The sequence below is a fragment of the Balaenoptera acutorostrata genome, chromosome 4 (genome assembly GCF_949987535.1).
Source record: "Balaenoptera acutorostrata chromosome 4, mBalAcu1.1, whole genome shotgun sequence".
In the NCBI taxonomy this organism is placed as follows: Eukaryota; Metazoa; Chordata; class Mammalia; order Artiodactyla; family Balaenopteridae; genus Balaenoptera; species Balaenoptera acutorostrata.
In genome coordinates, this window is record NC_080067.1 from 22765448 (window position 1) to 22792344 (window position 26897).

At 35.8% G+C, this 26897-nt stretch overlaps 1 protein-coding gene across 1 annotated transcript in view; it reads right to left on the reverse strand.

Moving 5' to 3' along the window:
- The window catches only part of STAG1 (STAG1 cohesin complex component), a 434186-nt gene that overhangs the window by 362305 nt on the left and 44984 nt on the right, over positions 1-26897 (reverse strand). The gene's annotated exons all lie outside the window — the stretch shown is intronic.

Genomic DNA, 26897 nt, shown 5'->3' on the forward strand with positions numbered 1-26897 from the left:
AACAGCCAATCATGTAAGCTGAGCTGCAAGTGACCCGAGAGTTGCCATAGCAACAGCTGCTTTCCGAAATACGTGTTATGCATTTTAAAAGCTCTCACAGAGAGGATACCACATCTATCAATTAACAACCTAAGCTCAACAGAGCACATTACCCAAATGAAATGAAAAACTCACCTACCTTTAACAGGGTAACTACTCTGTAACAAAAGGAATATTTGATATTCTTGAATCAAAATGTTATTGTGTTCTATAAATATCAAAATCAAGCTTATAATTAATAACACAGAATACAAAGAATAGATGCACAGCTTGTTTATTAATGCACAAAACTGATACAGGAAAGGAAATAAGAATAATCAGAACTACATTTAGCAATGGGCCATCAAGGGTAATGAATGAACATAATATGCTATAATAAAAACTGCCAAATTTTCACACAATTTTACTCACAAAAAAGTTGACCCTAAACGTGGTAGATTAAAACGTTTTTCAATGCACATATGGCACATGCATGTGTGTACGTGTCACACACACTACATAAAGATGTGCAGGCATAGTAAATACAAAAGACATTCTACAGTTTTTAAGAAAAATCATTTTTTTGGCAATTCATCAGAGATAGACATCTTTTCTTCAAAGACTATACTGGGGAAATTCATTCTCATAAAGAGATGCACAGCTAGCCAGGGTTAACCAGCGACGTCATGGAATAGTGTGCAATTCTGCAATAAAAAACTTTCAAAAACAAACTTGTATCTGCAAAGTAACTTCAAAATTGATATTTAATGAATGTACATGACTAAAGGAAAAAATAGGACACAAAACTTAGCAGTCTTGAAAAATCTATTTCTAAAATTATACTCAAACATCTAATTCATGTAAATAAACAGAATGCATAAAAAGTATTACCCAAAGCGTTTTTAATCAGGAAAAAGTTACTACAAATAGGATAACTAGGTAAAACATACTGAAATTACTAAAAATCTAATACTTTTGAGTACCTAATACTCAAAAACTAGAAAAAAAAATATTTGGAGTAACATACTCTAAAAAGAAGCTATAAATTAATGTAATGTAAGATTCTATTTTGTACATATTTTAACTTTAAACTTTGTACAACTTCAAAGAAAAAAAATTTTTTTAATAGGAACTAGGGGAGGGAAGGAATGGGAGTCTGGCATTAGCAGAGGCAAACTATTAAGTATAGGATGGATAAACAACAAGGTCCTACTGTATAGCACAGGGAACTATATTCAATATCCTGTAACAAACCATAATGGAAGAGAATATGAAAAAGAATATACAATAGAGAAAAAACAGCCTCTTCAATAAGTGGTGCTAGGAAAACTGGACAGCTACATGTAAAAGAATGAAATTAGAACACTACCTAAATAACATCATACACAAAAATAAACTCAAAATGGATTAAACACCTAAATGTAAGACCGGACATTATAAAACTCTTAGAGGAAAACACAGGAAGAATGCTCTTTGACATAAATCACAGCAAGATCTTTTTGACCCACCTCCAAGAGTAATGAAAATAAAAACAAAAATAAACAAATGGGACCTAATGAAACTTAAAAGCTTTTGCACAGCAAAGGAAACCATAAACAAGACGAAAGACAACCCTCAGAATGGGAGAAAATATTTGCAAACAAAGCAACAGACAAAGGATTAATCTCCAAAATATAAAAACAGCTCATGCAGCTCAATATCAAAAAAAACCAACAACCCAATCCAAAAATGGGCAGAAGACGTAAATAGACATTTCTCCGAAGAAGACATACAGATGGCCAAGAGGTACATGAAAGGATACTCAATATCACTAATTACTGAGAAATGCAAATCAAAACTACAATGAGGTATCACCTCACACCAGTCAGAATGGCCATCATCAAAAAATCTACAAACAATAAATGCTGGAGAGGGTGTGGAGAAAAGGGAACCCTCTTGCGCTGTTGGTGGGAATGTAAATTGATACAGCCACTAGGGAGAATAGTTCCTTAAAAAATTGAAAATAGAACCACCATATGACCCAGCAATGCCACTACTGGGCATATACCCGGAGAAAACCATAATCCAAAATCTTTTGGATTATGTACCCCATGTTCATGTACCCCAATGTTCGCTGCAGCACTATTTACAATAGCCAGGTCATGGAAACAACCTAAATGCCCATTGACAGATGAATGGACAAAGAAGATGTGGTACACATATACAATGGAATATTACTCAGCCATAAAAAGGAACGAAATTGGGTCATTTGTAGAGATGTGGATGGACCTAGAGTCTGTCATACAAAGTGAAGTAAGTCAGAAAGAGAAAAACACATATCGTGTATTAATGCATATATGTGGAACCTAGAAAAATAGTACAGATGAACCTACTTCCAGGGCAGGAATAGAAACGCAGGTGTAGAGAACGAAGGTATGGACACAGGGTGGGAAGGGAAGGGCAGGATGAATTGGGAGATTAGGTTTGACATAAATACACGACCGTGTGTAAAATAGATAGCTAGTGGGAACCTGGGTATAGCACAGGGAGCTCAGCTCCATGCTCTGTGATGACCTAGATGAGTGGGATTGGGAGCGGGGATGGGAGGGAGGCTCAAGAGGGAGGGGATATATGTATACATATAGCTGATTCACTTCGTTGTACAGCAGAAAACTAACACAACATTGTAAAGCAATTATACGCCAATTAAAAAAATATATATATATGTATAACTGAGCCCCTTTACTGTACAGAAGAAATTAACACAACATTGTAAATCAACTATACGTCAATAAAATCTAAATAAATAAATAAATGGGCTAATTACTGTTAATTACTAAAGCAGAAATTCAAAAAACAAGGCATAACAAAAATGAAAGAGAAATATTTTAATAGCTATTAAATGAGACAACTAGCAACAAGTCACCATAGCAGTGACCAGGTGTGGCCCCAGACACCTAAGAACAACCCTAGAAGGCCCAATGATTAAAGTATTATTGTTAATGAAATATTCATTAACTTAGATAATTCCTTTGTTCCAAATGCTATTTCACTTCTAAAGAGTAGAAAACATAGTACATGTCTCCTTTCAATATAAAAATCTCACCCTTATTTCAACCCTGTATTTCTTACACTTACACAAACCCTGAACGCCAAACACAATTCAAAATCCCAGCAACATATTAAAACTACTAACAGCTTAACTCTTCTAAACAATTTATATGTGTCAATTCATAGGATCTTCACAACATCCCTTATTATCTCCACTTCACAGATGATGAAACTGAGGCACCGAAAAGTTAAGCAACTCACCCCAAGTCACATAGCCAGTAAGTTGTGGAATCAATGTTCTTACCCAGACAATCCTACTCTATATCCCCTACCTTTATCTAATATCCACAAGGCCCAAGTAAGTGAATATGGTTTACAACCTCCAACCCTTCATCCTAACTGATGGTTCTCTAGTCACCTCTCACCCTTTCTCTCCTTAGTTTAGTTAACTCATTCTTAGCTATGTCAATTTCCCAGCTTAATAATTCAAGCAAAGCAAAAAAGAATTAGATTTTTTAAATAAAAATCAAGTAGGTTGGGCTTCCCTGGTGGTGCAGCGGTTGAGAGTCTGCCTGCCAATGCAGGGGACACGGGTTCGAGCCCTGGTCTGGGAAGATCCCACATGCGGCGGAGCAACTGGGCCCGTGAGCCACAACTACTGAGCCTGCGCGTCTGGAGCCTGTGCTCCGCAACAAGAGAGGCCGCGATAGTGAGAGGCCCGCGCACCGCGATTAAGAGTGGCCCCCGCTTGCCGCAACTAGAGAAAGCCCTCGCACAGAAACGAAGACCCAACACAGCCAAAAATAAAAGCAATAAATAAATTAAAAAAAAAAAAAAAAAAATCAAGTAGGTTGAAAACAACCCCCCCAAAAAAGGAGGAACTTGTTCATCTATGAAACCTAGATTAAAAACTGTTCAAGAGGATAAAATAAAATGGTGTTTCTTTCTTCTTATGCAAAAAGACACATATGTATAGATGAGTATGGTTATGATGATGATGTAGACAAGTAACAATTATTAAATGCTTACTATATGCCAAGCACTGTCTTAAAAGATTTTTTTAAAATATGCCCTAACAGTTAATTATCACAACACCCTAAGAGGTACATATTACTAACCTTGCTTTAGAATAAGCAAACAGGTAAAGAGAAATGAGGTAATTTGCCCAAAGGTAGAGAGCTAATAAGTGACAGAACTGGAATTCAAAAACCTCTGGCAGCTTCTCCAGTGACAACCTATCTTATCCATAACTCAACCAGTTAGCATCAGTGAAAGGGGGAATTAAAGATTTTGCAGGTAAGTAGATCTGTCACACAGGCAGTCAACGTGTTATAAACATTCTTAAAAATAATCATGGCTATGCACGCAGATTTAACAATCATAAACTTTTAGAAAAATTAGAAAACACCAAAATATAACATTTGAGGCCTGTTAAATAAACTAAAGGACTTCCAATTCAAGATGGCAGACTGAGCACACAAATGTGCCTTAAGAATATAAATCAAATCACAAATGTATGGAAGAAAAAGTATTCCATCATCATATCAGAAATTTTGGGTGATACCTGGAAAATAAAAAAATCAGATTAATAAAAAGTGAGCAAAGGGAACCACAACCAAGATAGCAGTTTGCATCTTTCCAACAAAGTCAAAGAGAGGCTCCAAGCTTAAAACACAAAGAGCAGGAGGTGAAGGTGGGGTATCATCCAGAATATAAATCAGTACATCAGTAATTAATGAACTGCATTCCAAATGATTCAGTCAACTCTCCCTGCTTAAAGAAAAAGCTGAGAGCAATGGCTGTTAGCCTAAGGATTAAGCCCAGGCACTAAAGTGCTCTTCAAATAGGTTTGAAATAATTTTGTTGGGTTACAACTAGCAAGTTCTAACAGTCAATAATGAATAAAACAGAAAATACAAAGCGAGGGTATATACCATTTCATGGAACTTTTACTCAGTTATATATTTATAAATTTATACATATATATGTGTGTGTGTGTGCGTGCTAAGTTTCAATGTAAATTATACTATGAATCACAGTTTTTAAAATCAGAAGGCTATTACTCGAAATTAAGTGTGCAGGTCTGTGGAGGGTTCCTAGGGTGGGTGTTGAAGCCTGAAAAAAAAAAGCGGAGAAGCAGCTGAAACACTAAAGCATTCCACTCCCCACATAAGCTACGATGAGTTTGGCAATTGTGGCTACCTAACAGTCTGCCTCCTCCTCAACCATATATACCTTAAAAAGCACTTTTCCCACCTTTCTTTTCATTATCAACCCACTAAGGAGCTTTTTAAACATTTTCCCCGATCACCCCCTCCATGAAATTTTAGTACCACAGATATACTGTGTATCTATCTGTTTGAATACTATATGTATATCTGTGATATATACTTAAAAGGGGCCACTTTTTTTTTACCCCCATAATCAATTTTTACCCCTTTGAAAATTCATGCCTTAGAGTAAATAAAGAGGCCTACCACATGCCACAGTCTAAGGAAGGAACCTATGAATGAAACAAACCTACAGGAGAGAACCTCACTGACCAACTTAATCTTTCTTTCATGAGTATGGATAGACAGCCAAAAATCAACAAATCTAAGGGAAAACAAAAGATGAAAAAACAAACAACAAAAATAACCAAAGAGAGGGCAGAGATGCAAGCCCAGAGGGTAAAGGTCCCAACAACAGAGGATTATTCCCAGGTCTTAAAATCTAGTGGTATTTCCCCAGCTGGTTTTTAAAGTTACTTGGGACTTGTGACTGCTTTCTTTTCTTTCTATTTTCTCCCTTTTGAACTGAAATGACTAATAACTGTCATCCTAAGGCTGTCCCACCACTGTATTTTTGGAATAGATAACGATTTTTTTGGTTTCACAGGTCCACAATAAGAGAGCTTCATCCATACATGATGTATACAATTTATCAATAGATATGAAACATGGGACTTCTGAGCTGATGAGATTTAGATGAGACTCTGAACTCTGAATTGATACTCTAAGAAGGATGAGACCTTTGGGGACCTTGAGGTGGGGTTAATGTATTTTACATGTGAGATGGATATGGATCACAGAGGCCAGAGTGAGGACTACAGTAGGCAAGATTTTGGCCCCCATCATCTCTACTCCCTGCAGTTACTCCTGTACACATCTCACTATATGGGAAACGAGTTAGGAGCTTTAAAACAGGGAGATTATCATAGATTATACGGGTAGGCACAAATGCAAATAACACGGGCCCTTAAAAAAGAAGACGGCAGAAGATCAAGGATCAGCAGAAGAGGCAGAGGAGATTTAAAGCTTGAGAGGGACTCGACCTTCCATTGCTGTTTCTGATATGAAGTGGACCATAACCGAAAGAATGTGAGTGGCCTCTAAAAGCTGAGAATGACTCCCCTCTCCCAAGTCAACAGCCAGGAGGAAAAGGGACCTCAGTCCTTACAACCACTTGGAAATCAATTCTGCCAACAATATGCATGATCAAGGAAATGGTTTCTCTCCTAAAGCTTCCAGAAAGGAACCAGCCCTGCCAACAGATTTTGGCCTTGTGAGACTCTGCACAGACTCGGCCTAGCCCACTGAATTTCTGACCTATGGAAACTGTAAGATGCTAAGCCCGTGGTAATTTCTTAATTGGCAATCAAAAGCCAGCATAAGAACTGCTATACCAATTTTGCAGATCAGAAATCTTAAGCACAGAGAGCTTAAGTAACTTGCTCAAAATCACATTACCAGTAACTACTGATGCTGAGATTCAACCCCAAATAGTGTGGCTTGTGTTCTTAACCATAAAGAAGACAACATGATCAAGAAGGAACAGAGATAGCTGAGCATCTAGAATGAAACTTGAAGACATTCTTTGGCAGAAGCTAAAATATACAGAACAACATTCCTCCTTTATAGTTTCAACAAATCACTTGGTTCACAACTAAATTATACTTATATAATTATAATATAGCAGATGCTATTGTTTAAAATCACTTTTAAAATCAATTTATAGTCAAAACAGTCTAAATTACAGATATATAACTAAATATAAACAAAGCTTTGATGAGTTAAAAATAATAACATCACGAGTTAACAAAAATTAGAAGATGGAGGAGGAAAGATAAAAGGAATGTTAGATACACTAATTCCCTGATCTTTCAAAACAGTAAGATAACAGATACTACCTAAAGTTGATAAATCAAGAAATAATGATATAAGTGAGAACATGATATTGGTATAAAAATTAACTTGTAAAGATGGTTTTCTGAGGGTTTTGGAAAGGGGTAGATATTTTACTTTTCATTTTGTGCATTTCTCTGCTTTTTTTAAAACCATGGACATGTATTACATCTATAACTCTTAAATATATTTAGTAAACACACGCCTGGATGTGCATCAAGTCAGGTTCTCTGGGAATCAGACCCAAGATCGAGTTAGAAGGTGAAGAAATTGATCATGAAAAATGCCTATTAAGAATGAAGGGGAGGGGCTTCCCTGGTGGCGCAGTGGTTGAGAATCTGCCTGCCAATGCAGGAGACACGGGTTCGGGTCCTGGTCTGGGAGGATCCCATATGCCGCGGAGCAACTGGGCCCGTGAGCCACGATTACTGAGCCTGCGCGTCTGGAGCCTGTGCTCTGCAACAAGAGAGGCCACGATAGTGGGAGGCCTGCGCACCGCGATGAAGAGTGACCCCCGCTTGCCACAACTAGAGAAAGCCCTCGCACAGAAACAAAGACCCAACACAGCCAATAAATTAATTAATTAATTAATTTAAAAAAATAATCTGTTAAAAAAAAAAAAAAGAATGAAGGGGAGGGACTTCCCTGGCAGTCCGGTGGTTAAGACTCTGCACTTCCAATGCAGGGGGCGCAGGTTGGATCCCTGGTCCGGGAAGTAAGATCCCACATGCTGTACAGTCAAAAAAAAAAAAAAAAGAATTAAGGGGAGAATGAGCAGGAGCTGAACAGGCAGAGAAAGCCTTCAGGCTGCAATGCAGGTCTGACTATAGTGTTTGAGCCTCAGACCAGTGCAGCTCTGGTCTGCCAGCCCAACAGGGAGCTTAGGCACAAAGACTGCCTTAGAGAAGTCCCACATTGGGAAGAAACAGCTAGACCCTAGTATCCTGCTGTGCTCAGTTACTGGCAGGGAGCTGCCCAGGAAGAATGTGGCCATGGCTCAATGCTGCAGCATATCCCAAAGGCTCTGTGGCCTGGAGGCTGTCAATTAACAATATTCCTTAAAGGTAGGTTTCTTCCCAGGGAGATCTAAGCAGAACACCTATAGGGCTGTCACAGACGCCATATAAGGGAATACTCTGCAGCCGTTAAAAATGTTAGCAAATGCTAATTTTCAATTATACTTCCTATAAGAAGCCCTAGAGTTCTTCAGAGGTATCTCAAAGGCAGATTGTTCAGGCTAGTGAAGAAAGCCAAATACCGAAGTTTTGTATTTCCATCCCACTTTCAACAAAGCAGCTCCACTTTTATCAGTTTTATTTACTACATTTCTCCCTAAAATCAGTTTGAACAAATGACTGCAATGCTAAAAAGAATTCAAAAAAACCAAAAAATTCAAAGAACATCTCTGGGACTTCCCTGGTGGTGCAATGGTTAAGAATCCGCCTTCCAGTGCAGGGGACATGGGTTCAATACCTGGTCCGGGAAGATCCCACATGCACAACTACTGAGCCTGCGCTCTAGAGCCTGCGAGCCCCAACTACTGAGCCTGTGCACCACAACTACTGAAGCCCATGCACCCTAGAGCCCACGTGCTGCAACTACTGAAGCCCACAGGCCTGGAGCCCGTGCTCCGCAACAAAAGAAGCCACCGCAATGAGAAGCCCGTGCGCCGCAATGAAGAGTAGCCACGACTAGAGAAAGCCGGCATGCAGCAACAAAGACCCAAAGCAGCCAAAAAAAAAAAAAAAAAAAAGCCTCTGTCACAAAAAGTTACTTTTAATTGAAAAAAGTAACCAATGTGTGTTTAGAATTAACTCTTGTGCTTGTGTGTAAACCTGTAACACAAACAAAAAAGACTAGAAGGATAAACATCAAAATGCTATAATAGAAGTTACCTACTGGGTAGTGAGATTATAACTTTTTCCTTTTTTGCTTACTTGTATTTTCTATACTTTTTCCGATTCCCATTACAAGATCTTGGTAATCAGGAAGAGTAAGCTCTCTTAAAAATTTGTTTAAATAAAAGCCCTGAACTGAAAACTTGTCTCTTCCCACAACTTCACATCTATATTACTACAAAAAATTATTTGGCCTCTTACAAACTAATAACAAAAAAAATCACATTTACAAGGCTAGACAGAGAAAGACAAAATTGCTTATATGTGGAATCTGGAAAAAAAAAAGAAACAAAAAACAAATGAACCTCTATACAAAAAAAGAAATAGACCCACAGACTTAGAAAACAAACTTATGGTTACCAAAGAGAAGGGGCGGGGGGGTGGGGGGGTGGGGGGTGGTGGTAGATAAAGTAGAAGTTTGGGATTAACATATACACGATATTGGGTTGGCCAAAAAGTTCCTTCGGTTTTTAAGTAAAAATAAAGGACACATTTTTCGTTTTCACCAAGAATTTTATTGAACAATATATTCACCGTTTTGTTCCACTACCTTCTGCCATTTTTCAGGCAACTTCATAATTCCATCTTCCCAGAACTTTTTAACTTTTTGAGCCAAGAACTGTTACAGGTGCCTTTTACAGTCTTACAGGAAACTGAAATTTTTTTCCATTAAGAGAATTTTATAAAGACCGAAATAAATGGAAATCCAAAGGTGCAACATCTGGTGAATATGGCACATGAATCAGAACTTCCCAGCCCAGCTGTAACAGTTTTTGCCCGGTCATCAAAGAAACACAGGGTCTTGCATTATCCTGATGGAAGATTATGCGTTTTCTGTTGACTAATTCTGGATGCTTTTTGTCAAGTGCTGCTTTCAGCTGGTCTAATTGGGAGCAGTACTAGTTGGAATTAATTGTTTGGTTTTCTGGAAGGAGCTCATAATAGAGGACTCCTTTCCAATCCCACCATATACAAAACATCACCTTCTTTGGATGAAGACCAGCCTTTGCTGTGGTTGGTGGTGTTTCATTTTGCTTGCCCTGTGATCTCTTCCATTCCACATTATTGCACAGTATCTATCCACTTTTCATCGCCCACTACAATTTGTTTTAAAAACAGAACGTTCACATGTCAGTAGAGAATTGCATGGGGAAATACGGTCAAGATCTTTTTCACTTATGTGGAACCCAAACATCAAAGTGATTCACAAAACCAAGCTGGTGCAAGTGATTTTCAACGCTTGACTTGGATGTTTTGAGTATGTTGGCTATCTCCCGCGTGGTATAACATTGACTGCTCTCAATTAATGTCTTGATTTGATCGCCATCAACTTCAACTGGTCTACCCGACCTTGGAGCATTGTCCAGCAAGAAATCTCCAGCACGAAACTTCACAAACCACTTTTGACACGTTCGATCAATCACAGCACCTTCTCCATACACTGCACAAACCTTTTTTTGTTTCAGTTGCGTTTTTTTACCTTTCTTGAAATAATACAGCATAATATGCTGCAAATGTTGTTTTTTCTTCCATCTTCAATATTAAAATGGCTACACAAAAATTCACCAATTTTGATAAGTCTTTTTTTAAACGCACACTGATATGACAGCTGTCACATACAACCTAACAAAATTGTTTCAAGTGAAGTTAAAAACAACTAAGCTCTACTAGAGCCATCTTACAGAAAAAAATCAAACAAACTTTTTGGCCAACTTGATATTATATATAAAATAGATAACCAACAAGGACCTACTGTATAGCACAGGGAACTATACTCAATATTTTAAATATTTCCCAATATTTAACCAATAAGGGAAAAGAATCTGAAAAAAATAGATATATATCTATGTATAACTGAATCACTCTTCTGTACACCTAAAACTAACACAATATTGTAAATCAACTATACTTCAATTAAAAAAAAAGAAAGCAATATGCTTATCTCCCCAAATAAATCACATTTACAAATTATAACATTCACTTCAAATAGCACTCTACCCATTAAGGAACAACACATGCATTTAATTATTCCAAATAACATCGTTACGTTCAACTAGTGAAATCATAGCACTTATTGGTAGCACACAAATAACTAAGACATATTACGTAATTTTCAGGAAATTTTCAATGATTTGAATATATGTGTCAGCAACAATTTACAGTCAAATTATTCACTAATCATTTCAATTTTACAGACTCATTCAACATTAGCAGCAATGTATGTAGTAAAAAGCACATAATTTCACATTACTCTCTTGGTTTTTCCACCCCTGTAGCCAAAACAGATTCTAGTATTCCCATTTAATAAATGCAGAATTTGGTGTATGAGGCCAAGGTCACCAAGCGATTAAGTGGCAATGCCAGGGGAAAACACTGATTCATAATTGATTTTTAGACTACACTGGTAAGGCTCTTGCAAAATTCACACATTCCTCCAGTACTCTAATTTACCCAAATAAAAATACGTTCACTTTAAAGAGCTAGAACTCTAGATTTTCTTTTCTTTTTTTTTTTTAATCAACTTGTACTTTGAAGAAAAATCATGTATCCCAATACATGTTGGGATAAATGTTGGGATAAATGTTAACTGACCCCACAAAGAGTTTCAATAATGGATGGATTTTCCAGCTCTTGGTGAACTGTTTATTTTTGTTTTGCATTTATAAAGACTATGCCAGAAACAGCACAAAAACAAAGAGGCTCAAGTTTTTAATGGGATTTTTTTTCTCTTTAAAATAAATTACCAAAAATGTGTATATACCTTATAGCTCATGTTTTTTCTCTTCCAGATGCTTTATATATCTATGACAGGTACTATCTCATACTCTATTTGGTTCTCAATACAGCCTACTATTATCTTCACTGATGCAGATAGATAGGAAGTAAAGGACAAAAGTAATGTCTGGACCCAATATATCTCTAGATAACTCCTTTGACAGCACTAAGAAAAATGTAAAGATAAACTAAGAAATACTTGAAAAATAGAAGGACTATTGAAGAAGAATTTTAATGAGAAAGTAATATACTGAAATGATGAATAGATACAAATGATGTTAAGTGCAGAACAAACGATATAAAGGAATAAATTAATATTCTCATCTCCAGTACTTTATGAGGTGGGAGGAAGTTGAGCTGCTGAAACATGAGCTGACCCACGTAACCCATTCAAATAAAACACATTTCTATAATTTCACTAAAATAAATATGCAAAAACACTTTTTTTTTTTTTGGTTACTGCTTACCAAAGCAAAGATTTCCCTGACCTGGAGCTGGCGTTCTAGCCAACATACATGAGCTTAACTAGAATAACAGAAATGTCATGAGAGTTCAGATTAGTCCACAAAAATGAAGCCCACAAACTGAAAATTATTGCTCCTGCTAAACGTATCAATTAAGACGGAAACAGCATTTTTAATGGATGTATGTGCACACACAGATATATGTGTTTCAATACAAAAGAAGATCTTAAATTTGGGGGGTGGGGGTTAAAAAGTAAATAAGGATACATAATGAAAAGTAAGACTCCTACAACCCCTTATCCCAAAGGCAACTGGACCCACAATTGTAACCAACTGTGTCAGTATCTTTTCGGATGCATTATATGCCTAAATAGACATATATGTATATATTAGGTGTACTTTTTTTAAGCACTGCAATTTAGAGAAAGAAAAAAATTATAACAAAATTTTGCTATTTTGTATTTTTGACATCCACATACTTCCATTAAAACTTTACCACGAAACATAGAAATTAACAAAGTGTTATCACCAAGATGTAAAAATCAACAACTGGAGAACTTGGAACAAGATAAGCACTGAGCAAGTGTACCAACCTCTCCACTCCACCCCAAAACATACATACACACCCGCCTAGTCAAAAGAAGAAACAAAGAGAATTAGTATAGCAGATAAACTTCAGATTTTGAATACAAGAGCACTGTTAGACAAAGGAGATAAACTTCAGATTTTGAATACAAGAGCATTGTTAGACAAAGGCCACAGTGAAGAGGCTGCCTAAACTAGTAATTCCGATAAAAGGAAAAACAGACTACACAGAGCATACCAACATGGAGTATTCAGGTCTTGTGAAATGAAAATTGTCTTAAATGCTTCATTAATTTATGGTTAAACATTTTTTGCACAGATAGTTTATAAGCAATGTTGTGTACTTTATATGTTTCCGCTGAAGTGGGAACATAAATTCAATTTTTTTCCACTGTTAGTGATGATGAATCTGATCATTTAGTTAATAAGATGGTAAGATTTACCAGATCTTTCCCTTTACAATTTGTGGAGTGATATTGTTGCCCAAAATATCTTTCATTTAATGGTGTTAGAATCCATTGATGATCCGTTTCTGAATCAGTTATTTCATTAGTGATTGCAAAATAGTAATTTTCTAATTCTTTTATTTCTTCCCTATTTATTCACTGGCATTTTTCTATTAAAAAAAAAACAAACAACTTCTACTTACAAGCAAGGATAAACTATAGCTCTGCCTAAAAATGCAGCAGAAATGCTTAATTCTTTACCTTTACTTAACCGTTTTTTCAGAATAAGGAGTTTCTCCTATGTACATTCCTGGAGTAGCAAGTCAGTTTCTCTCTTTCTGTCTTTCCGAGTAGCCCTGTGGATCCACAGATTTTCTATAATCAATTACAGTTATTCTTTTTGATGTTAAAATTGTTCCAAATTTACCCAGTGGGTTTTTTTCATGCACAGGGAAAACAAAATTGGAGACCAAGAACTGTGTCATCTAATGGGCAGGCTTTGAAGTGGAAAATTTCCCCCTTTCTCCTTAGATATTAGTTATGAAAAGAGATTAAAATATTGAGGTAGTGACACTGTAGCATATACATACAACTTATAATAGGGGCTGTGGGACCCAATTACATTACAATTTTCTAAATCCTACATCAAGCAGTCATTTCTGATGACCTAAATTCATCTTTGTTTAACCTTCTACTCCTTTTAGATCTTACCACATGTGTTCTAATGTACTATAAAATGTATTATCTAATAATTATATAATTATAATGTATTATAATTAGCACCGTTTTTCCTCCCCAAAATGAAATAAGAAATGAAATGTCTATTCATCCTGGTCTCAGAATATACTCGACATTATCAGAAGATGAAGAGATTTTACAGTATATACTAATTATAACTAAAGATTTTCAGCAAACACAGTCATTCTATGTTTTCAGTTCACAAGGAATACAGAAAAGAGAGGACCAAGTTAAAGAACATCTCTGAAACAATTAAAGAAAAAAAAGTTGGGATGTTTTAAAAATAAGCAGCCTTGTCTAGTAAAGAAGTCAATATCTTAGAGGGAAAAAAGCATGAGGTATTCTAGATTACATGAGAACAAAGACATAACAACCATGGGCCTTGACGTGGTCCATTACTCATACATACAAGGGGAGGAAAAGACACTATGAAAGACTTTTGGAATCAACTGGGTAAATCTGAACACGAACTAAGTATCATAGTAAAATATCACTCTTATTTTTCTTAGACATGATAATGGTATAGTCATATACAAAAATGACATTTTTAGGCAATGTAGACTGACATATTTATGGCAATGAAAACTTATGTCCACACAAAGACTTCTAGACAAATTTTCAAGAAGTTTATTTCTAATAGCCAAAAATCGGTAACAACCTAAGTGTCCAACAACAGGTGAATAGATGTACTGAATATACCCATACAACAGAATGCTATGCACCAATAAAAAAGAGAGAACTACTGATACATGCAACAACATGCATGACTTTTAAAAGACAATGCCTCACCAAAAGAAGCCAGAAGCAAAATTATATACACTTATGATTCTATACACTCTATTTAAAAATTCTGTCGCATATACTGACAGAAAGCTGAACTGTAGATGCCTGAGATAAGAGTGGTGGTGTAAATGATTGGGAGGGAACATGACAAAACTTTCTGGAGGGCTAAAAATGTTTTTCATCTTGATCGTGGTGGCGGTGGTTACAAAAACCTACATATTTGTCAAAACTAAAACCATGCACTTAAAGTTCAAACATTTATAAACACTATCCACAATAAAGTTGATTTTAAGAAATAAGTAACAACAACAAAAATCCTATTCACAATTGCAACAAAAAGAATAAAATACCAAGGAATAAATTTAACAGAGAAAAAAGACTTGTACATTTTAAACTACAAGACACTGATGAGAGAAATGGAAGATGACACAAATAAATGGAAAGATATACCATGCTCATGAATTAAAAGAATTAATACTGTTAAAATGTCCATACTACTCAACGCAATCTACAGATTCAGTGTAATCCCTATCAAAATTCCAATGGCATTTTTCACAGAAATAGAACAATCCTAAAATTTGTATGGAACCATAGGACACCACGAATAGCCAGAGCAATCTTGAGAAAGTATAACAAAGCTGGAGGCATCACACTCCCTAATTTCAAAACAGTATGACACTTGCATCAAAACAGACACACAGATCAACAAAACAGAATACACAGCCCAGAAATAAACTGAGGAATATACGGTCAATTAATTTATGACAAAGGAGCCAAAAATATGCAATGAGGAAAGAACAATCTCAATAAATAGTGTTGAGAAAACTGGACAGCCACATGCAAAAGAATGAAACTGGACCACCATCTTACATCATTCACAAAAATTAGCTCAAAATGATTAAAGAATTGAATGTAAGACCTGCAACCGTAAAACTCCTAGAAGAAAATAAAGGTGGTAAGATCCTTGACATTAGTCTTGGCAATAATTTTTTGGATTTGATACCACAAGCAAAGGCAACAAAAGCAAAAACAAACAAGTGGGACAATATCAAACTAAAAACCTTCTATACAGCAAAGGAAACCATCAACAAAAGGCAACCTACTGTATGGGAGAAAATATTTGTAAACCATATACTTGATAAGGGGTTAATATCCAAAATATATAAAGAATTCATACCACTCAATAGCCAAAAAAAAAAAAAAAATCCCATTTAAAAATGGGCAGAAGATTTGAATAGATATTTTTCCAAAGACATACACATGGCCAATAGGTACATGAAAAGACACTCAACATAACTAACCATCAGGGAAATGCAAATCAAACCAAAATGAGATATCACTTCACATCTGTTAGAACGGCTATTATCAAAAAAATAAGTCTTGGTGAGAATGTAGAGAAAAGGGAACCCTTGTATAGTGTTGGTAGGTATATAAATTGGTGCAACCACTATGGAAAACAGTATGAAGGTTCCTCAAAAAATTAAAAATAGAACTACCACATGATCCAGCACTTCCACTTCTGGGTATCTGTCCAAAGGAAACGAAAACACTGTCTTGAAGAGATCTGCATTCCCATGTTCATTGCAGCATTATTTAGAATAGCCAAGATATGGGAGGAAGCAACTAGGTTGCACGTTACATAAAGAAAACATGATATATTATATATAGATGTAAGTGTGCATGTACATATGTGCACACACATATGCATCTAACTATATATATGCAATTAAATATTATTCACCTATAAAAAAGAAGAAAATCTTGTCATCTGTGAAAAATGGATGGACCGTGGGGCATTATAAGTCAGACAGAGAAAGACAAGTACTACACTATCTCTTAAATGTGGAATCTAAAAAATTAAAAACAAAACAAAACAGAACACCAAACTCATAAATACAGAGAGGGGATTGGTGGTTGTCAGAGGCAAGGGGTCAGGGTGGGCAAATGGATGAAGGTGACCAAAAGGTACAAACTTCCAGTTATAAAATAAGTAAGCCCAGGGGATTTAATATACAGCATGGTGACTACAGTTAATAATGTTGTATTATATATTTGAAAGTTACTGAAAGTTTTAAAAGTTCTTACCACAAGAAAAAAAAATGTAACTATTTGTGTTGATGGATGTTTACTAGACTTACTTTGGTGATCACTGTGCAATATATACAATATCAAATCATTATGTTGTATATCTGAAACTAATATAATGTTACACATCAATTACATCTCAATAAAGGGGGCATTAATAAAAAATACTTAATTGCGGTGATTGATGTTTTCATAGGTGTACACTTAGGTCAAAATTTAATAAATTGTACAATTTAATATGTACACTTTATTGTATGTCAATTCTAATTCAATAAAGCTGTTAAAAACAAAGCTAAATGGAGTCTTGAATAATTAGTTCCCTCTTCCCCTTTCCATAATAAACAAATGCTACAAACAACCCCTGAAAATGTAGACTACTTTAAAAGAAAAAAACTAAGTGAACTGGGAAAACAACTTGAATATAATTGAGACTACGAAAGCAACAACAAATATCTTTTTGAACTGTGAAACACTAAATGATATTAGTTTAAATAAGGATCTAGATGGGAAAGCTCATGTGCCAGGAACTTTCTGACCCAAATCTCACTCCCCACCACTTCCTTTTCCCCAACCAACTTCCAGCCAAGAGTGACCATTTAACAAGGTCCAGCCTTGAGATCTGAAGACTACTTTGGAGTTACTGATACAATCACTGTTGCTTCCCCCCTTCCTCTATCTTCCAGTGCTTAGAGCCATATCAACCATATGCAAACATGAAAAAGAAGCCAAAAATTAATCATGGAGATACCTGTTCTGATATCAATGTACCAGTGAAGCAATACAAGCCAGTTATGTAAGAAAAATGAAGCCTTATTTTATCAAGCCAGGGTAGTCTGGTTTTCTGTTACCTAATACCAAATTCAATGCTAACCGATACAAATAAATACAGTCATATTTCTTTTTAAACACTGAGACATAATTCACACATCATAAAATTCACCCTTGTATACTTTAAATACACAATTCAGTAGTTTTTAGTTTATTCACCAGGTTGTATAATCATCACCACTATCTAATTCCAGAACATCTTCATCATCTGCAAAAGATACCCTACACCCATTAGCAGTAACTTCTCCTATCCATAGCCCCTGACAATCATTAATCTACTTTCTGCCTCTCTGGATTTGCCTATTCTGAACATTTTCATATAAATGGAATCATACACTATGTGAACTTCTGGGTTTGGCTCTTTTTACTTAGCATAATGTTTTCAAGGTTAATCTATATTATCTAAAGCATGAATCAGTACTTCATTCCTTTTTATGGCTAAATAATGTTTTGTTGTATACCATATTTTGTTTTATCCATTTACCACCTGATGGTTGGAGACAAAAGCAGTATACAAAAATCAATAGTTTTTGTGCTGGAGAAAGAAATGGAAATGAGATTAAAATGTTCTCATTACAACAGCAGCAAGACCTATACAATACTTTTGAATGAATTAAATAATTTGGCACTAAATTAAATTTAAGGAAACTATACATTCTTATCAAAATCATAAGCATTACCATATATTTAGAAAGCACTATCACAGGCATGTCAGTTGTCCCCTATATTAAGTAATGAATTTCATGTAATTCAAATTAGAATCCAAATGGTTTTTATGTTATTATATTTTTAAGGAAGAAATGACCACATTTATATATAAGAACTAATGCTGCAAACCAAAGATGAAAAACAAGGGTAACTTGGAACGTGCTTCAAATATGAAAACATTATTGTCACAGAAAACAACTCAGTAAAGTATTGATATAGAAATAGAACAATATCAATAAAATAATAAACTGAGAAAGAGTGCCATAAAAATGAAAATTTTGAATAAAATAAGGGCAATCACTCAAGTCAGTGGGAAATGGATGGCTTAATTAAATTTTTTTAAAGTGCTGGTAATATTGAAGAAAAACTGGGTGCCCTAATGTTATAAGACATACAAAAATAAACTCAAGACAAATGTGAAGTGTAAAAAATAAAAATAAAAATCTTGCAGGAAAAAAAGCTGGGAAACATCTTATTCACAATTCAAAACTAAAAAGTATAAAGGGGTTCACATAAAAAAGTTTTTGTACCTGGGGAGAAATAAAAACATTTGCAACAGAGGTAATGACGTATTAATGTTTTAACACACAGTGAGCTCTTACAATCTGTAAAAGACAAAAAACCCATATAGAATTTGGGCAAAGGATATCAAAACAACAATTCACAAAAGAGGAAAATTACATGTCCTCACATGTAAGAAAAGATGCCCAATCTCATTAGTACTCAGGGAAATTCAAATTAAAAATAACAATGAGATAAACATTACACCTACTGGGCTGGCAAATGTTTAAAAAGCTATAGCCCAATTCCTGGCAGTGAAGTAGGAGAAAGTATTCTCACACACTGCTAGTGGAAAATTTTGGTAGAAAGCAATTTGGCAACACCTACTTAAATAAAAAATATAAAAACCCTTAAACCCAGCAATTCTACTTCTGGAAATCTATCCCACACAAATAAAAGCATCTGGAAGTAAGGACATATATTCAAAGATGCAACACTGCTTAAAGTGGCAAAAAACTAGAAAGACAATATTGGATAAATGTGGGAATGGCTAAATAAATTTTATATAACACACCATGAAGCAGTCTTTTGGAGTTATGAAAATAATGAATAAAAGTTACAGACAGACAGCAGAGTCATTCCTCAGATGGGGGATTTCTCTAAGGTACTATTAGTGAAAACGGAAAGATGCAGAAAAGTATATATAATGATCGCACCTTTTTAAACTCATCATCACAGCAAGCCTATATATGTAATTGGGAATACAAATATCTGTATAAGTTATATGAAGAGAGACATAAACATGAACCAATATATTATACTGTGCTATATACACAGTTAGGATGGAAGTAGTTCTGATGCAGTGAGAAGGGAAAGTTTAGAGCTAAGCCAAAAAGAATGGCACAGGAGGATAAATTCTCTTTTGTCTTTATGTAAAAATTATAAAGTAAGTATTTTTTATTTTAAGCAGATATGTCAAGATACAAATTTTGTCCAATATAAGGATTAAAGAATTACACTTACATATAATAAAGAAAACTAAGCATTGCTTGTTGTAACACACAATAATTTATACATGGTAAAAATATATGAATAAGAACTATCAATTAAATTCTACAGAAGAAAATAAAATCATTTAAAGTTGTAACTCTCTGACTAAAAATATATTAATCTGGGAATTATAGTTCAAAATGCTACAAAATGACAACTTTACCCATGCCCTACTTGCAAAATATGCCTCTTTTATGCTAGAACTGAAAAGTGTATCAAACTCACCAATATTTAATTGTATGATTTAAATGAGCAGCTTTCATATGTGAAATTAAGCCATTCAGTTATACTATGGATCTGCCTGTAGCCTTAGGGGAACAGTATACTCCCTTAAATCAAGCATTATCCAAGCAAGGCAGTATATAGGCATGAGATCATAAATACGAACTGAAATACCAGGTTATACAAACTTTCTATAAAATGAATATAGCCTCTGTCATTTACTAACACTGGCACTATATAAACAAAGATAACTTCATCTTTTAAAATGTTTCAAGACTCAGCTAAACAATGGCATACTGAAAGAATTATACACCTTAACCAAATGGAATTTACTCCTAGAAAGCAAGGATGGATAAACATATTAAAATCAATCAATGTGGAACTTCCCTGGTAGCACAGTGGTTAAGAATCTGCCTGCCAATGAAAGGGACATGGGTTCAAGCCCTGGTCCGGGAAGATGCCACAGAGCAACTAAGCCCATGCGTCACAACTACTGAGCCTGACCTCTAGAGCCCGCAAGCCACAACTGCTGAGCCCACATGCCACAGCTACTGCAGCCAACATACCTAGAGCCCATGCTCCACAAGAGAAGGCACCGCAATAAGAGGCCCGTGCACTGCAACGAAGAGTAGCCCCCACTTGCTGCAACTAGAGAAAGCCCATGAGCAGCAACGAAGACCCAACACAGCTAAAAATAAATATAAATTTAAAAATTTATTTTAAAAAATCAATGTAATACACCACATTAACAAATGAAGGGGAAAAATTACATGATGATCTCAAATGATATAGAAAAAGCACTTAACAAAATTCAACACCATTTCAGATTAGAAACACTCAACAAACGAGGAATAGATGGAAACTATCTCAATATGATAAAGGCCATATATGAAAAACCCACAGCTAATATCATACTTAATAGTGAAAGGCTGAAAGCTTTTCTCTAAAATCTGGAAGGAGTTAAGGATGCCTACTTTCACCACTTCTATTCAACACAGTACTAGAAACCACAGCAATTAGGCAAGAAAAAGAAATAAATGGCATCTAAATAGGAAAAGAGGTAAAAATGTCTGTAGATCACATAATATTATATGTAGAAAATCCTAAAGATTCCACACACAAAAAAAGCTTTCAGTACTAATTTTAAAGATTTAGCAAACTTATATGATACAAAACAAACGCACAAATATAAGCTATGTTTCCATATACTGAGTATGAACAATTTGAAAATGAACAATTCCATCTACAATATCATCAAAAATTTAAAAATCCTTAAAAAACTAGTATCAGAGCTACCTGCAATCCCGCTCCTGGGCATATATCCGGAGAAAAACATAATTTGAAAAGATACATGCACCCCAATGTCCACTGCAGCACTACTTATAACAGCCAAGACAGGAAGCAACCTAAGTGTCCACTGACAGATGAATGCATAAAGAAGATGTGGTGTGTGTGTGTGTGTGTATACACACACACACACATACACACATAAAATGGAATATTACTCAGCCATAAAAAAAGAATGAAATAATGCCATTTGCAGCAACATGGATGAACCTAGAGATTATCATACTAAGTGAAGTAAGCCAGACAGACAAAGGCAAATGTCATATGATAACGCTTACATGTGGAATCTAAAAATAATGATATAAATGAACTAATTTACATAACAGAAATAGACTCACAGACATAGAAAACAAACTTATGGTTACCAAAGGGGAAGGGGGGAGGGATAAATTAGGAGTTTGGGATTAAAATATACACACTTCTATAAATAAAGTAGATAACCAACAAGGACCTACTGTATAGCACAGAGAACTATACTCAATTATCTTGTAATAACCTATAATGGAAGAGAATGTAAAAAATGAATTATATATTTATATATGTATAACTGAATCACTTTGCTGTACACCAGAAATTAACACAACATTGTAAATTAACCATATTTCAATTTAAAAAATTTATTTATTTATTTATTTTTGGCTGCATTGGGTCTTCATTGCTGCGCACAGGCTTTCTCTAGTTGTGGTGAATGGGGGCTATTCTTTGTTGCAGTGTGTGGGCTTCTCACTGCGGTGGCTTTTCTTGTTGCAGAGCACGGGCTCTAGGCATGCGGGCTTTAATAGTTGTGGCTTGCGGGCTCTAGAGCGCAGGCTCAGTAGTTGTGGCACATGGGCTTACGTGCTCCATGGCATGTGGGATCTTCCTGGACCAGGGCTCAAACCTGTGTCCCCTGCATTGGTAGGAGGATTCTTAACCACTACACCACCAGGGAAGTCCCTCAATAAAAAAATTTTTTAAATAAAATTGGCAAACCGAGAAATAAATAAAATACTTAACAACAAATGTAACAAAGAAAGCAAAAGCCTTATATACTAAAAACTACAAAAATTTGTTGAAAGAAATTAAAGAAGAAATGAATGATCCAGCAATTCTACTTCTGAGTATACACCAAAGACAAAAGCAGGCTATCAGAGAGATACATGTATACCCACATTCAGAGCGGCATTACTCACAATAGCACTTGGAAGCAATCCAAGTGTCCATTGATGGGTGAATGGATAATGACACAATATATACATGTAATGGAATATTATTCAGCCTTAAAAAGGAAGAAAATTCTGACACATGTTATAACATGGATGAACCCTGAGGACATTATGCCAAGTGAAATAGACTAGTCACAAAAAGACAAATAGCATATGATTCCACTTATATGAGATACCTAGAGTAATCAAATTCATAGAGACAGAAAGTAAAACAGTGGCTGTCAAGGGCTGTGGAGAGTGAGAAATACGAGGTTGTTGTTTAACCAATATGGAGTTTCAGTTTTGCAAGATGGAAAGAATTCTGAGATTGGTTGTACAACAATATGGAAGTACCAAACACTACTGAAATGTGCACTTAAAAATTAAGATGGTAGGGCTTCCCTGGTGGCGCAGTGGTTGAGAATCTGCCTGCTAATGCAGGGGACACGGGTTCGAGCCCTGGTCTGGGAAGATCCCACATGCCACGGAGCAGCTGGGCCCGTGAGCCACAATTGCTGAGCCTGCGCGTCTGGAGCCTGTGCCCCGCGACGGGAGGGGCCGCGATAGAGAAAGGCCCGCGCACCGCGATGAAGAGCGGTCCCCGCACCGCGATGAAGAGTGGCCCCCGCTTGCCGCAACTGGAGAAAGCCCTCGCACGAACCGAAGACCCAACACAGCCAAAAATAAATAAATAAATAAATAAATAAATAAATAAATAAATAAATAAATAAAGATGGTAAATTTTACGTTATGTGTACTTTAACACAATTTTTTTTAAAAAACCTACAGCTAATCTCATACTTAATGTTGAGAAAGCAGAAGCTTTCCCACTAAGATCAGGAACAAGGCAAAGATGTCCTGTCATCACTCTTTTTTAACACTGTTCTAGAAACCCTGGCTAATGCAGAAAAACACTGAAAGGAAATAAAAGGTATATGGATTGCGAAAGAAGAAACAGAACTGCCTTTATTCACAGATGAAATGATTGTCTATGTAGAAAATCTGAAAGAATAGACAAAAAAACTCCTATATAATAAGCAATTATAGCAAGGTTGCAGGATACAAGGTTAATATGCAAGTCAATCGCTTTCCTATATTCCAGCACTGAACAAGTGGAATTTTAAATTAAAAACATAATGCCATGTATATCAGCACCAAAAAATGAAATACTCAGGCACAAATCTAAAAAGCTATACACAAGATCTATATGAGGAAAACTAATCATGATGAAACGGATGAAAGAAATCCAAGAACTAAATAAATGGAGAGCTATTCCATGTTCATGGATAGGAAGACTCAATACTGTCAAGATGTCAGTTCTTCCCAACTTGAGCTATAGATTCAACACAACCCCAATCAGAACCAACAAGTTACTCTATGTATATCACAAACTCATTCTAAAGCTTAAACAGGTAGGCAAAAGACCCAGAAGAACCAACACAGTATTAAAGGAAAAGAACAAAGTCAGGGTGACTGACACCACCCAACTTTAAAACCTGCTTTAAATCTACAGTAATCAAGATAGTGTGATACTGGCAAAAGAACAGAGATCTAGATTAAGAAAATATTACAGAGAGCCCAAAAATAGACCTACACCAATATAGTCACAACTGATCTTTGACAAAGGAGCAAGGGTGACACAATGGAGAAAAAAGTAAATCTTTTCAACAAATGGTGCTGGAACAAATGGACTTCCACATGCCAAATAAAAAATTAAAAATAAATAAAAAATAAATCTAGACACAGATCTTATGTTCTTCACAAAAATTAACTCAAAATAGATCACAGGCCTATATCTAAAATGCCGAAGTATAAAACCCTTGGAAGATAACATAGGAGAAAATCTAGATGATCTTGCGTTTGGAGAGAACTTTTTAGATACCACACCAAAGGCACAATTCATAAAAGGAAAAAACTGATAAGTTGGACTTTGATAAATTAAAAACTTCTCCTCTGCAAAAGACATTCTCAAGAGAATAAGCAAAGTCACAGACTGGGAAAAAAAATATGTAAACAATGTATCTGATAAAGGACTGTTATCTAAAATATACAAAGGACTCTTAAAACTCAACAGTAAAACAGACAAACAATCCAATCTAAAAATGGGCAAAAGATTTGAACACCTCACCAAAGAAGATATTCAGATGGCATATTAGCATATGAAAAGATACTCAAGAAGACACATCTATCGAAATGGCCAAAGTCTGGAACACTGACAATATCAGATTCTGATGAGGATGTAGAGCATCAAGAACTCTCTTATAGGGCTTCCCTGGTGGCGCAGTGGTTGAGAATCTGCCTGCCAATGCAGGGGACACGGGGGCGCAGTGGTTGAGAATCTGCCTGCCAATGCAGGGGACACGGGTTCGAGCTCTGGTCTGGGAAGATCCCACATGCCGCGGAGCAACTAGGCCCGTGAGCCACAACTACTGAGCCTGCGCGTCTGGAGCCTGTGCTCCGCAACGAGAGGCCACGATAGTGAGAGGCCCGTGCACCGCGATGAAGAGTGACCCCCCACTTGCCGCAACTAGAGAAAGCCCTCGCACAGAAACGAAGACCCAACACAGCCATAAATAAATAAATAAATAAATAAATAAATAAATAAATACAAATTAAAAAAAAAAAAAAGAACTCTCTTATATTGCTGGCAGGAATACAAAATGGTATAGCCACCTGGAAGACAGCTGGGGGGTTTCTTACAAAACTAACATACCCTTACCATACAATCCAGCAACTGCACTCCTTGAAAGTTATCCAAATGAACTGAAAACCTGTGTTCACATAAAAACATACACACAGATGTTTATAGCAGCATTATTCATAACTGCTAAAACTTAGAAGCAACCAAGATGTCCTTCAGCATGTAGATGAATAAACTGTGATATTATTCAGCAATAAAAAGAAATGAGCTATCAAGTCAGGAAATGACAGCAAACGCATATTTTTAAGTGATGTAGCCAATCTGAAAACACTACATACTGTATGATTTCAACTAAATGGCATTCTGGAAAAGGCTAAGCTATGGAGTAAAAAGTGGTTGCCAGGGGTTAAGAGGATGGGAAGGATAAACAGGCAAAGCACAGATTTTTTTTAGGGCAGTTAAACTATTTTGTATAATACTATAACGGCTGACACATGTCATTATACTTTTGTCAAATTCAAAAATATACAATAAAATGAACCCTAATGTAAACTATGGACTTTGGGTGATAAAGACATGTCAACGCAGGTTCACTAATTGTAACTACTGAACCACTCTGTTGCTAGTGAGGGAGGCTGGGAATGGTGGGAGGTGTGCAGGGTAGGGCTATACAAGAACTCTCTACATTTTCAGCTTAATTTTGCTGTAAACCTAAAATGCTCTTACAAAAAAAAAAAAAAAAAGGAAAGAAAGAAATGAAGTATTGATAAATGCAACAACATGGATGAATCTCAAATGTACTCTGCTTAGTGAAAGAAACCAGAATCGAAAGGTTGCATGCTAGATGATTTCATTTATATGACATTCTGAAAGAGACAGAACTATATGGGGTTGGAGGAAGAGCTGACCACATAGGGGCATGAGAGAACTGTTAGAACTCTTCTGTATTTTGATGCTGTTGATAGTTTCACAACCGATGCATTTGTCAAAACTCATGAAAGAGTAATTTCTACTATATGTAAATTATACCTCAATAAACCTGACATGAGATAGAAAACTTTGCTTTCTGCAACATCTCTAAGGATATTCTTTTTGATAACTTATTATTTATAACGTTTGAGATTTTTTCATCGTAAATAAACTTTAAAGGTTTTAGACTTATAAATATAATGAATATAGTAATAACCTGTCTGCTTTATAAATTAAAATTTAGAGCTTACCATACAACACTTTTCACTTTGAAATCTATTATAATTCCTGTACTCCTTATGGACTAAGTTTCCTCATTTAATATTACATATCCTCCAAAATAGGTGGTTCATAACCTCAATCAGAGTACAGTTCTCAAAGTGTGGTCCCTGGACTGACATCAGTACTGCCTGGGAACTTATTAGAACTGCAAAGTATCAGGCCCCAAACATGACCAAATGA